Below are 13,475 nucleotides of genomic sequence, written 5' to 3'. Positions count from 1 at the left end.
TTGTCCTTCTGGTCATTTTAATCTCTCGGCCTTAAGTCTTATCCTGAGCAGTCTTCTATGTCAAAGAGATTAGTGATTTCTTCATCCTCTACTTCGCTTGATAGGCGAATAATGTGGTACATGGCTCATGATAAAGAATGTTGCAATAATATCTACTGTCCTTAGGATAAGGCCGATGTAGTGGTCTCTGTTCTGTTTGCATGTTGATAGTAGAGATCTCCACACATTAACTAAGCGGCCGAGTGAATTCCTGTAACATTTTAAGCATTATTTTATGAACTTCTATCTCGAGATCTTTTTCAAACAGATTTAGATTCTTGTTTTTCAAGCCTTGGATTACTTCTAGTACAATTTGATACAAATCGTTACTCCTTGTTGGTGTTCTTTCAATTAGTATCCTTGAATAATTGTCTTTTCATTAAATAAATTTCATCTTTTAACATATGTCCTTGGAGCAAAGAAAATCAGGAACTGATCATTTATCTTAGCGCAAAATCTTCCCACGTTAAACACATTAAGGTTAGAGTAAACTCTGGAAACTATTTTTTAGAAAATTCCGACTTAGACTATCTTAAAAGTCGACTATTAGATTGCAACGAGCCAACCTCGGCACACTGATACAAACTGATACGCCTTCACGAGTCTACTCCTGCAGATAATGAGTTGACCCTAGAACAGTTTTAGAAGACAGACAGAAAATTATAAAATTAATCATATTGGTGATTTGACCCATAAAGAATATGAGCTGACTATAGTTGGACAAGAGTTGACCTTAGAAGCAAACGAGTCGGCCCCTAAATGGCTACAGACAAAAGATAGAGAACTGTAAAATTCACCATATTGACGAATCAACTCATAAAAAACACAAGCCGCCTCTAATCAGATAAAAAGTTAACTTTAAAAGCAAACGAGTCGATCCCTGAATGACTACAGATGAAAGACATAGAGCAGTAAAATTCAGTCTGTTGGAGAGTTGACCCATGAAGATAACGAGTCGATCCCTCTCAATGGACGAGTTCACCCCCAAATCAAAAAAGTCGACCCCACAATGGTCATGAAAGAAAGATAGAACGCAACAAAAATAACAGCTAGTTCGAGTTGATATCTGAAGATTATGAGACGACTTTTTGAGATCATGAGCCGACCCTTGAAAACGTCGAGTTAACTTTCTACGCCTGACAACAGTAACAACTACTTTTTTTGTAAATCAGAATGACCATTTTTGTCTTACAACAGTTCTTTCGACCTGTCTAATGGCTAGGAGAGTCTTCCAACCATTTGTAGGTGGTATAAATGCATAAGAATATTAAAAAAAAATAAGACATGAAAAATAGAATAAATTGAATAGCCAAGAAAAAGAAGGGAGCTTCAAAAGGAAAAATATTCAAGTGTATTCATTAAGAGTTAAAAGATTACATCTTCTATAATTGAGAGAATTGCTAAAGTGCATTCAAGTTTAATACATGCCAACCAACTGATACAGGACTCCATTTATTTTGTGTATACTTTACTTTAAGGAGTTGCAATAATGTTGTTTTATATTTTCTTCATATTCTATTGTGACAAGTTTCAGAATTTGAAATTGGAGAAAATGTCCATCCAAATCTTGAATTACATTGTATTGATGCTAGAAAAAGTCTCGGGTGCAGTTTGATTGATTGCTAGTAAAAACCCACTAGATAGATTGTGAGCATGGCCAAAACAATCAGACTGTAATCTTAAAAAGATTATAGTGAAAATTTCTAAGAAGGATGTCTTAGGAAGTGGACGTGGGTGCATGATTGGCACTGAACCACTATAAATTTGCTGCATTTATGGTGCATAAATTGTATACTTTGATCTATTGTATATTTACTTTTGTTAATTACTCATTACAAATCACACACGCTTATCAAGTTTTATTCCGCTGTATTTTACTTAAAGTTTTTGAAAAGCCCAATTCACTTCTTTCTTGGGCTGTATAGCCAGGCAACATAAACAAATCCTCAATGCATATCTTGAAAGTCATTCAAATTAAGCATTCCTGAGGTGTAAAGGTGAGAAATCTAATTGAGCAGAGATGCTATTCGCACTGGATACAAGCAAAGAATTTGCAAAATTTTCAATATAGGTAGTTTCGTTGATAACCGATCTTAAACAAAAAAAAAGGTGAATTTCCATCTGCTGATGATCCATTTTTATTGCTCATCTTAAGTCAGATAATCTAGATTTCGCTTAAATAAAGAAATATGCTACTCTCTAATGCCAATATCCTACAACAATCGTTAAAGTGGGGAAGCCCTACAATCTGAGCTCCTTTTTTTTTGGTAAGTAAAAGGAGGGGGAGGGGGGGGGGGACCTCACCCATATAGCAACCTCCACTGGGCCCTTCCTCGCGATTGATATTTCTAATTTTATTTTGACTATGATTATGATGGTCGATACCATGAACGGTAACTATGCTAGAATGAAATGACCGGACTTACCCTCTCCTTCCATAAAACAAAAATAAAATAAAAATCATATATATATATATATATATATATATATATATATATATATATTCTTCTTCTAATAAACATATCCTATATTTGTCTTCGAATAAATATAACAATTTCTTGTATGGTTAAAAATTGACTACCTCAAAAACTGCAAATAATAAATCAAGAGCGCACTATAACTCGATTGATGATATCACGTCCATTCATATAGCAAAGTAGTTAAGCAGCTGTTCAAATTTCTGCGTGCTCGTGCGTGAGTCGGTGTGCACGTCCGGGTGCATTCCACATTTCCACTCACCGGCGGGACACACAGAGTTCCGCCCGTGGAACCACTTACAAGGCCTATATAAATGGTTCAATAGTCGCTGGCCATCGACACAAAGTAGGCGAGCTAGGGTTTCTCGAGGATCGAAATCCCAGCGAGAGGCAGCGCGATCCGATTATTGGTTTTGAGATCCAGAAGATAAATTGGAGGAGGAGAAGAGAAAGTGGAAGGAAGAACTAAATCGGTCCACTTCTCTCACAAAGGCAGGTCTGGATTTCGTTTGGAGTATATTCTCTCTCTTTATCCCAACTGTAACAAATGTTCGATCAACTGTAACAAATGTTGTGTCGATTGGCTGATTTAGCTGTATCTTTTCCCGAATTTATATGGAAATTGAAAAATTCAGCACGAGGAGTTCTCGCTGTGGTTCTTTACGATCCCAAATTTGGAGAGAAAAGGTGGCGAGTCGTTGCCAAGAATAAAATCTTTGTATCTATAAGGATCAAGCTTTATACCAATGCTTTCTTGAAGATTTGGTTGGATTTTGGAAAGTTTTTGATAAAATAAAGTGGGCTGCATAATAGCATCGTCTTGAATAGTAGCTTTTCATGCAAACGTAGTACTTACCCATCAGAATAGTAAAATCGCTGATTGCTGAAAGTCGCACAAGCAGTGAAGGATTAGCTATTGCAGATTTATAAAGTATCCGTACTGGTTTGTCAAGTTTTTCTTGTCTTTTTTTTTCACAAATCATATAACTGGAAAATCTTGGTAGGTGTTATTGAAATTGACTTCTGAAGAACCTTTTTTTTGTGAGGGGGGGGGGGGACAAAATGATAATTTAATATCGGTTCATGCATTGATTGTTTGAAGGCGCATGATTTAGTTTTTTGTTTTTTTTGAGGCTTGCCAGATTATGTCAAAATGCAGGTTAAGTCTGATTGGATGAACTGAAATCCTATAATCTATAGATTAATATGAATCAGATTGTACAAGATTCGCTTGATCTGAATTTTTAGTCATCTGAGTCTTGAGTTGTTTGATGGATCGAGTTTACAGAATCTCTGGATTGGTCTCTCTGTGACATTCATGTTTATAGGTCATATCACATTTTCATAACTCAGTTTACTGTTTTTGTATCTTCAAGCATCTTTTAACCCTAAAGCCTTAGTAGAAGCTGTTTATGCTTGGACCACTGTTGACATATTGTTGGACAATGGAAACCATTTTAATAGCCCTTGACAATAACTTTTCACTCTAACACCTTCATGCACAAATGTGTCATACACTTGCGGAAATATAATAATAGAGTTTTATCTTGTATGTGTAAGCACATTCTTGTGGTATTGATGGACTATGAACTATATAAAGGATGTTTAAGACTTTATTATGTTTATATATAACAGTTATGAAAACTGGTGCCAACTAGTCTAGTTTGTAAATTGTGGGGCTGTCGTACCCAGTTTCGTGGGTTCGAATGCCACCTACATCCAGGTGGCTAGATGGGTGGTAACCAGCTTAAGTTTTCTCAGAAAGAAAAGTTAGTTACAAAACCCTTGGTCATTTGATTGTATAGTGAGTACTAGTAATTCCTTCCTTTCTCCTTTAGTCATATATTTATGTCAAAACTCATCAGAACTTATCCAAATATATGGGCTGACTCACCAAAGTCAGTAACTTTTGGCATTATTCATCTGATCTGGAAATCCGGTTTTTTTAAGTCTAGGTCTATTACACAATGCCACTTTTGTTTAAAAATGCTTGCTCAGGGGACCTACATCTATTTTGCACATCAAAATTTATGAATATTTGTTGTTTCATACTATAATAGAGAAATTGTTTTGTGTAATATCCTGTGGACAACATGTTTGGATTTTGTCCTCGCCTTTCCTTGCTGATTTACATTTAAACAACTTATGGTTTTTGCCTATTGTCTATACTTTTTATAAGATCTAATTAACAATATCTTGAAAATAATAGAATTATATATTTTGTGAAATTCAAATTAAATATGTTACAACATTATCTACCATTGATTTTTTTTTTTTATAATTGTGTGTAAAAATTATGAAAATTGAATGCACAAAGAAGCTTACTCCCGATAAAGCAGGTAACATGTTCAAAATTATTTGGCTTGAAATCCTCAAGTCTGTGATTGGTTGGGGCACTTTAACCGACTAGAAAATGGGAAAGTATCTAATTTATTCAAAAGGACATATGTACTCTTTTAAAAAGTTGAACAAGTTTTTTCTTCTCCTTAACCGAGTAAACTATTCATCCTTTTGGGTGGAGCAGTTTATGAGTTCTAGTTAACTTGTTCCACAACCAAGTGCTGCTTGAGATCATAGTTTCTATTGCTGGTTGCTTCTTACCTCATATCTCTAAAGGAAAAGACAATTTTGTGTTTTCTTAGGGTTGTCGTTCTCTCATGATTTGCTTAAGGCTGGTTACTGTAATTTAAGAATTTTAGGCTTTATATAATATTCTAACATAAGACAAAGGATTCTAACCTATGTGCTTTCATCATTGGTAGCACATACAGAGAAATTGCTGCAATATTGAATTAGATTTAAGGTTGGAAGCTGATAATTTAGCTATTGGTTTAGCTGGTGTATATAAATCTTTTTGTGAGTTTGTGGCAAAAAATGGATATACAAAAAACTGAACCCAAAAGAATTTTAGGAGGGCTCATGAGCCATTTGGTAACTTGGCTGAGATTGAGCTCAACTATGTGCTTTGAAAGCTAATGCAGAGCTTGCATTTTGCTTCCCTAGCATAGTTGGCTTACATCAAGCATGCATGGTTGGTTGCAGCTTGGTTCTAGCTTGAATTTATTTGTTTTATATGCTAAAATTATTAATGCAACCATTAATCAAGTAGTTCATTAAAAGAGAGGAAATTGGAATCATTTACTTTTTTGTCTTATAAATACCTTTGTATTGTTATTATGTAACTGTTGAATGTTTGATTATGGAGCTTGGAAATATTAGACATGGCATAGGTCCCAAAGTAGGCGCCATATCATATGAGTCTAGTTCTCCATGAGCTTTTATAAATTTAAAAGGGGTAATCGAGCTTGAGCTTGAGGAAAACTAAAAGATCCATGCTTGAGTTAACCTTAGCTTTTAGGTTTTGAGTTTAGCTTGTCTTGTTGACACCCATAAAATTGTTGAAGTAAGAAATGCTGATGACGATCTATGGTCATGGGCAGGGTCTGACGTGCTGGAGGCCGCGACCGGATCCTTGTTTCGTTCGAAACAGAGTTTCGGCCGCTGAAAAAATTTGCGATTTTTAAGTGAAGTCGGCAAATCCATTGCAGGTTTTTTTGCGGAGGGTCGGATATATGCAACCTAGTGCATGAGATTCTTGACATGTGGAGAGGCTAGTTCTGTATTTCGAGCTCCTGACCTTCAGGTCATAATGGAACCCTTCAGATCATAATAGAACAACCTTACCGTTGCACAAGGGCTCCCCTCTTTTGGTTCTTTATTTGAAAATTCTTAAATTTGTTCGTTGCTTAACATGCCCAATGTGTGGGCATAGTTCATATAAAAATACTAGTACATTTATAGGTGAACTTGTCATATTGTACTAAAGTAGGCTCTTAAATAAAAATGGATTTGCATGCATCAATTTTCTTATTCTTTCTAAAATTTCATTTATAGGAAAGGCAATAGATGCTTTACCTTAGGCACAATGTGGGTTATTTTGGAGTAAAAATAGGTCATTTTTCACTTTATTTGAGTCCTAACCTAGCTGTTTCTTATATATAGAAGGGTTATTGAAAATAGGGCTTACATGTAAGCTTAACAGCTTTACATGGGCCATTATGCATGTAATAGCTTTGGAGAAAGTTATTTTATAAAGCAAATACATTCTAGTGGTACACAAAAAATTCCTTTTTATGTTGATGCAAAGGCAGTTACGCTTGTTATGAATTATCAAATTTTAGAGGCAAGCAGATTTTTGAGATGCACGTTGTGATGGATGGTGATTAGAACTGGTGGTTGTAACAAATTAATAATGCAATAAGAATAGGACTTTTACATTCCTCTGGCAGGGTTTCTTATGCAAACACAAATATATGAAATGCATGAATTGATAAAGAAACTGGCTACGACAAACTAGATTCACAAGAATCGTCCATTTCCTTTAGCATAGCTTTGCGTTGCATGTTTTAGGTAAAACAAATAATTGAAACATACAAGGTACGACTTCTTGGTTCTGGGCCCAGTACTAGTGCCACCTTGTCATTGTGTTGGTACATTTGGTGCAAGGGTTACTTCGGTATATTGAGTGTCGGTAGACCCCCTCCCCCATCCCATATCATGTACCAGTACCAAACAGTTACGGTACGGTATGCCACGTACCACCCGATTCGGTATGGTATGGCATATATATGAAACATATGCTTTATGCAATATTGGATAAAAGCAGATAAAATACAAATCACATATTACTATTTAAATTTCTATTTCCACTTATTTTGGAGGATATCAATTAGAGCTATAGGATATCGGTACATATAGGATATTAATGAATTTTGTTTGGGCCATGGTTTAATGTTTCAGATAAGACCAATCTGTCTCAGTTGATACTGATTTGAACTAATTGAAGTTTATGGTTTTGATCGGTTTTAGCCAGTTTCGGGTGGTTTCAGCTGAAACAGACCAAAACTATAATTTTGATTTATTTTGGAGAGTTTAACAATTAAAAATGTTTAATGTTTTCTAGAGTTTGTGAATACAATACAATTAAGCAGTCTTTAAGGCTCTAATGTTCTAGTAATGATGGCTAAGGTTTAAATCTGATAGTGGATTGGATGTGTTCTGTTCTCCAAATTGTTACTCTTATCCATGTCACGAGGATATGGATGACCACCACTTTTTGTGGGATCCACCTCTTAATGGTATCTAATATTAAACAGATATACTGAATTAACTTTGTGGCCTTGTATACTTGTTATGTTTGCTTGGTTGACTGATATTTGTTACGTTATAGATAAGATTAGTACATTGATGTAATGTATTTAATACAGTAAGCTTCAATATATGTTTAGTTCAGCTGAAAGCTAGTCAAATCATAGAATTGTGATCTCAGATTTATTAAATAACAATAAGATGGTGTGCTAGTAGCTTGCCTTGATTTTTTATTTTTTGATTATTTTTACTTTTTGATTGTTTTGTGTTTTTTGAATTTTTGAAACAAAAACTCTACCTAGGTAATCGGAACTGTATCTGAAACTGAGTTTAAAACTTTAGCTTGCACTTAGAAACAGAATAATAAATCAGAGTAGCGGGTTAAGAGGAGTAAGTTGGAGGGGAAAAGGGAGGGTTAAATTATCCCACCTTCTTATTGGAGTAGGTTATGCATAGATTAACTGGTGTAAATGGGTAAGGAGGAGAAAAAGTAAACCATTTATGATGTACTATTTTTTTCCTTAACTATCCATTTTGCTTTTCCAAAAATTACTTTATTGCCATGTGCTCAAATGATTGTATTGTTGAAAAAAGCTGGAATAAGGGGGTTAAGATACTTTTGTTCCGCCTTATTCCACTTTTGAAGCAACCTTAGTGTGGGCAAGCTTCGCTGATAAACTATTCCAAGGATGTTCATTTCCTTGGTGCCATTGACTTGTTACTTTGGAAGGCTTCTTGAAGAAGGCATTAAAGGAAATTGGCCAAGCTACTCAAGCATCTCACATTATTCTTTACATTGTTGTTGTGCATTGCATTATTCATCTTGCTTTGATAATGAAATCTGATCAAAGCTTTTTTAAATCTATTCTGTGGTCTTGAGTCATCTTTCATATAATATTTTCATGACATACCTTTATCAAACAGCAATAATTTTATTCTTAGTAACACATTTGTGACTTTGTGCATCGAATTGATGAAGAGTAGTAGTTTAAGGGCAAAATATTAGCTCTTTCTTTCCTTCTAATTAATATTTTACTTACTCGATTTTCAGGATTCAAATGAAAAAGTATGCAGAATAGGTACCTAAAAGCTTGTGTTCTTTCTGTGGAAGGTGAAATTTCTAGGGTTAAACTATTTATGGATAGACCCCAGATCTTATTGCAGGCACCATGCAAAACAACTGCAACCTTGAGGCTCGGAGTTCGATCCCCACTCGCCTTCATCCTAAAGGTAAGAACTGCAATATAATTTACATTGCTATTGGTATATGTTAAGAATCTGGAAACAGATATTTTGCTAGCTCTACTTGCTTACATATAGTTCGTAATTTTTAATAAACATACATGTGGCTTGATTTTGACTCAGCCATGATGCAAGTTAGGCCACATTGTTTCAATATGGATCAATTTAATAATGTTAGCAATATGTGAACCCAGTTTGATCCTAATCTAGTTGGATCTTCCATTATGTCAAGCCTCAAATTGATCAAACTTTATTCTTTTGCATTGTTAACTTTTAGGAGCTTGTAATGGTCTAAAATCTCTTTATTGCAAGATAAAGGTTAAGTATGACAATCTATTTTTTGTTTATAGTATAAGTGTATGCAAACATTTTCTATAATTTATTATATGTTCAAAAGAAAATATGTCCTGGCCAAGATCTTAGCTATTGTGATGTGGCTGATACTGTGAAAGACCAAGATCTTAGACTACCTTGGCCGAGAAGGGAACTTCAACTAAAAAATAGGTGGTGGAAATGTTCCAGGATCTCGGCCAATATTTTAGGAATTTCATTATCAAAATCTTAGTAGATAAAACAAATCAAGGATTAGCTACTATTTAAGAAACTACTTGGATATTTGGTAACTAAAGAATTATCTTCATATGATAATAAAACAGAATAGGTGATATAGGCTGATATATAGCTGAGATTATAAGGTCTGAGATGTCGGCAATATCATCTCTATGGATGGTTGAGACTGTTTTCAAGCATTATGTTGGTCGGATCTCGGTTGAGATGAAAAGCTTGCTTCCAAGAGCATATTTGACCTTGAGAGTCTTTGAATTGTTTTTTTGAAATAATCTTTATTTTGTAGCTGTTATGCTTTGTGTGTATGTCTATGCTATGTTTCTAGTTCTGGGTCTTAATTTTGTACTTCACTATGTTTCCCTTTTACATCCTCATTCGCTCAATAATGAAAATGAACATCTTATATATTCATTTATTAATCCCATGCTTGCATTTTTTTTCTGTGTGGATGTTTATGCTGGGTTTCTGGATCCTATTCTTTATTTTATACTTCAATCTATTTCCTTTACATTTTCTTGTCCCCTTATCTGACACTTTCATTTGCACAACGGGTCCCTTGATTTTTTTTTCTTTTTTTTTCTTTTTAGTTTTTAATTACAAGTCTTAACAGTGAAGCATTTGCTTTGTTTAAGTTTAACCTCTCTTAGTGATTTGGAGGTTCAATTTTTTGTATAGGGATTGACCCATTCTTATGGTTCAGGGGGGCTAATTTGGTGCATTGTACTCTATATTTTTTGCTTTATTTATGTTGGATGACAAGTAAATCATGCTATTTTCAGCCAATGACAGCTGATTTTGCAAGAGCTTGCCAAAATTTTTTATATTTTAGATGATGATGAGTTCCAAATCTTGTTCAGACTTGCCTATCCAACCTGATGATGCAGAAAAATGGATGTTGCTAGAAGGAAAGGTTTCTTGAATAGAATCACTAATGGTGTCCTTTGAAAACTTTTATACAGGTTTGAGGTTACTGCCTGGAAATTAGATATAGAGGATGATTGGCCCAAAATCATATGCTCTTGAAGAAGACAAGTGGATAAATCTTCTCAAGCCAAGGAAGTGCTATGAGAAAACATCAGAAGCATAGCGCCGAAATGTTACGTGGTGCAAGGAGCATAATGAGTTTCAGTATGCCGAACCGACCACGGTACCACATGTGCTGACATTGTATCAGGATGGTATGGGTATGGGGTTTAGTACCAAAATGGCGAACCTTGAGCAGAACAATATTAATCACCTTAAAGACAATGGATAAATCCTCTAAAGCTAAGAAAGTGCTATAAGAAAACATGAGAAGCATGGTGTCAAACTATTATGTGGTGCCAGGAGCATAACGAGTTTCAGTATGCCAGACCGATCACAGTACCGCATGTATTGACACCGTACCAGGATGGTATGGCTATGGGGTTTGGTACCATGATGGTAAATCTTGAGCAGAACAATCTTGATCACCTTATAATTCATTTTTGTAGAGAGAGTCAAAACCATCAGAAAGGATATCTATGTAAAGTTTCTTGGTGATGTCACTGTATATTTCACTCGTTTTTATTTAGTTTTGTAAGTGCTGTTTGGATTTTGAGGGTGTTCAAAGTTGCTATATCTTGCAGGAGATTTCTAGTCAGACATTTCAAGAATAACTTTAATATGTTTCCATTATTAAGTTGTTCACTGAGAGAGATGCGCCCCTAACTATATCTCCAGTATGAAACGCATTATTTGATTGTGAAAATTTCCATAAGATTATTTATGTTTCAATTATGTATATTGTAGATTGATTAAATATGCTTAGCAGTAGTTTATTTCTATTAAAGGTTCCAAAAACAGTGACTAATAGTTACCGTACACTGATAGCGTCCCTTCTGGATCCCCAGGTTTTGATTGTGGATTATAGATTTAGGGCTCTTCAGGAAGATCTTTTGTTATTGTTATTAAACTTCAGCTTTAGCGAACTCAGACTAGTTGGTCTAGCTGCAATGGTTTCAGATCTGTAAATGCCTTTCTACGTTGTAAATCTAATTATGAATCAACAGAAAACAATCTACTAGCTTGACCATGATTTGATCAAGCATTTGAAGAATCTTATGTGCATTTATCTTTTATAATGAATGCTTTAGGGATAAAATCGACAACAAAGGAGCCTCCACCAAGGGGGAATCTTTAAACGTCAGTGGATCATGCATTATATTGGAAAAGCTTTCCTCTAAACTCCATCAGCGTAGAAGAACCATAAATCACCCCTGCCCCTACATCTAAATCAACTTATATCATGTAAAATATGCTTCATCCAAAAACCTATTTCCTTCAGGAATTAAACTTTAAGCTATCTTTTTTGACTTAAGAAGACTTTCCATGAAATAGTCAAGAAACTAAGAAGGTGGGCTTGTGGGCTCGTATCAATGTTGTGGTTTAGCATAAATCCGAAGTTGAGATTAGATGCTAAATCTGTACAACAAGCGATCATAGGTAAGAGTCAAACTATAATAATTATTGATCAACATGCAAAAACTTAAAAAACCACCCCTTATAAAATAAGATAAGCAGAAAAGATCTCCAGGAATCAAATATCGACTCCCTAAGACTCAATAATAGCAAGTATAATAGGAAATTAGATCAATGTCAATGTCAAAGCTTGGGATCTACAAGTTTCTCAAGAATGCATTATTTGACAACATCTGAAAACTCAGTTTTGGTTTGGGATCAATGTCAAGTATAGTTTCTATTGTAGCAGTTCTGGTAGTCTCAGACCTAGTATTAGCAGTGTTTGTAAAAAACTAAAAAAAATTCCAGATCATGTCAATTAAAATTACAAAAGCTAGTTCGTTTTTAGCAAAACTGTCATTTAGCTGGGGCGCCTGCTCATGCTACAATTGGTTGTTTGGATGGCATTTCGCGGTTATTATTTATATATACCATGAATGATGATGAATCATGAATAAAACATTACCAACTTCTTACGTATTGAAGTGCAACTTCTTACGTAGATATATTTAAGTTGAAAATTGAATGTATGATCTATTGGAAATAAGAGGCTTGTTTCATTAGTTTTTCTTCTTTTGTATCTGGAAGTAGTTGAAAAGAAGTCTCTGCATTTTGGACTGTATGAATATAACATCTTTGTCAAGTTTTCTTGTACAAGGGAGAGAGTTGTATGGAAAAATTCTTGCCTGAGAATTGTTTTCTTATGTTTGTTTTTATATACTTTAATTTAACTTTCCATGTTACAAAATTTTACTGAAACGTGATCTCTCTGAGCTTAGTTTCGGCAATAATTGCCTAGAGGCATTTTGACCCACAACTTCTCTTCAACAGTGGGACCTACATCAAATTTGTATAGGTCTCACTTACTATTGGAAATAGTGTGCTATATGTTACTTGTACATCATTTTCCCTTACATGTAGACTTAACTGATCATTCTTTAGCATTTTTAAACATATGATATTATGTGTTAGTCCGATCTACTACCATATATTATAGCCTATTGAACACATCCTAGCATATCTCATTAGAACTCAGTAATAATGACCATTTTATATATGAAAATGGAGAACAATAAATCTATAATTTTTTCATCTTGAAAATGGTTCGTACTTCATAGTTTCCAGGCTTTCGTTCAAGGTTCGCAGTACCAGTGCTTATAGCTCCATACTGGGTGTACTGTACATACTGGTACTTTATCGATATTTGGTATGGAGGCATACCAGGTATTAGTATTGTGGAGTGATTGATCATAACCCTATTTGATTTTGATGAGCTCAAAGCATCTGAGTATATCTCTTGTTTACTAATGAATTCAATTGAGTGTTTCAGTGAAAATCTTGTCTAAAGTGTTTCTAGACTTGGTTCATAATATTTTGGATAAGTTAAGAAGTCAGTTTGAACCAAAGTCTGAGACTCGAGTCGACTCCGGAGTATTACGAGTCGACTCCAAGCGTATCAAAATCACTGGCACGGGCTCGAGTCGACTCCGGATCATTACGAGTCGACTCCGACTGAGAACAGAC

At 34.8% G+C, this 13,475-nt stretch overlaps 1 long non-coding RNA gene across 1 annotated transcript; it reads left to right on the top strand.

The window, feature by feature from the left end:
- Nucleotides 1-2,747: 2,747 nt before the first annotated feature.
- Nucleotides 2,748-11,162, top strand: LOC103702494. The gene is made up of 3 exons (XR_603317.3): nucleotides 2,748-3,012; nucleotides 8,716-8,894; nucleotides 10,433-11,162. It is a non-coding gene; the product is annotated as an uncharacterized LOC103702494 (long non-coding RNA).
- Nucleotides 11,163-13,475: the final 2,313 nt, after the last annotated feature.

The sequence above is a fragment of the Phoenix dactylifera genome, chromosome 14 (assembly GCF_009389715.1).
Source record: "Phoenix dactylifera cultivar Barhee BC4 chromosome 14, palm_55x_up_171113_PBpolish2nd_filt_p, whole genome shotgun sequence".
Taxonomy (NCBI): Eukaryota; Viridiplantae; Streptophyta; class Magnoliopsida; order Arecales; family Arecaceae; genus Phoenix; species Phoenix dactylifera.
This window is presented reverse-complemented; position numbering and strand designations above follow the sequence as displayed.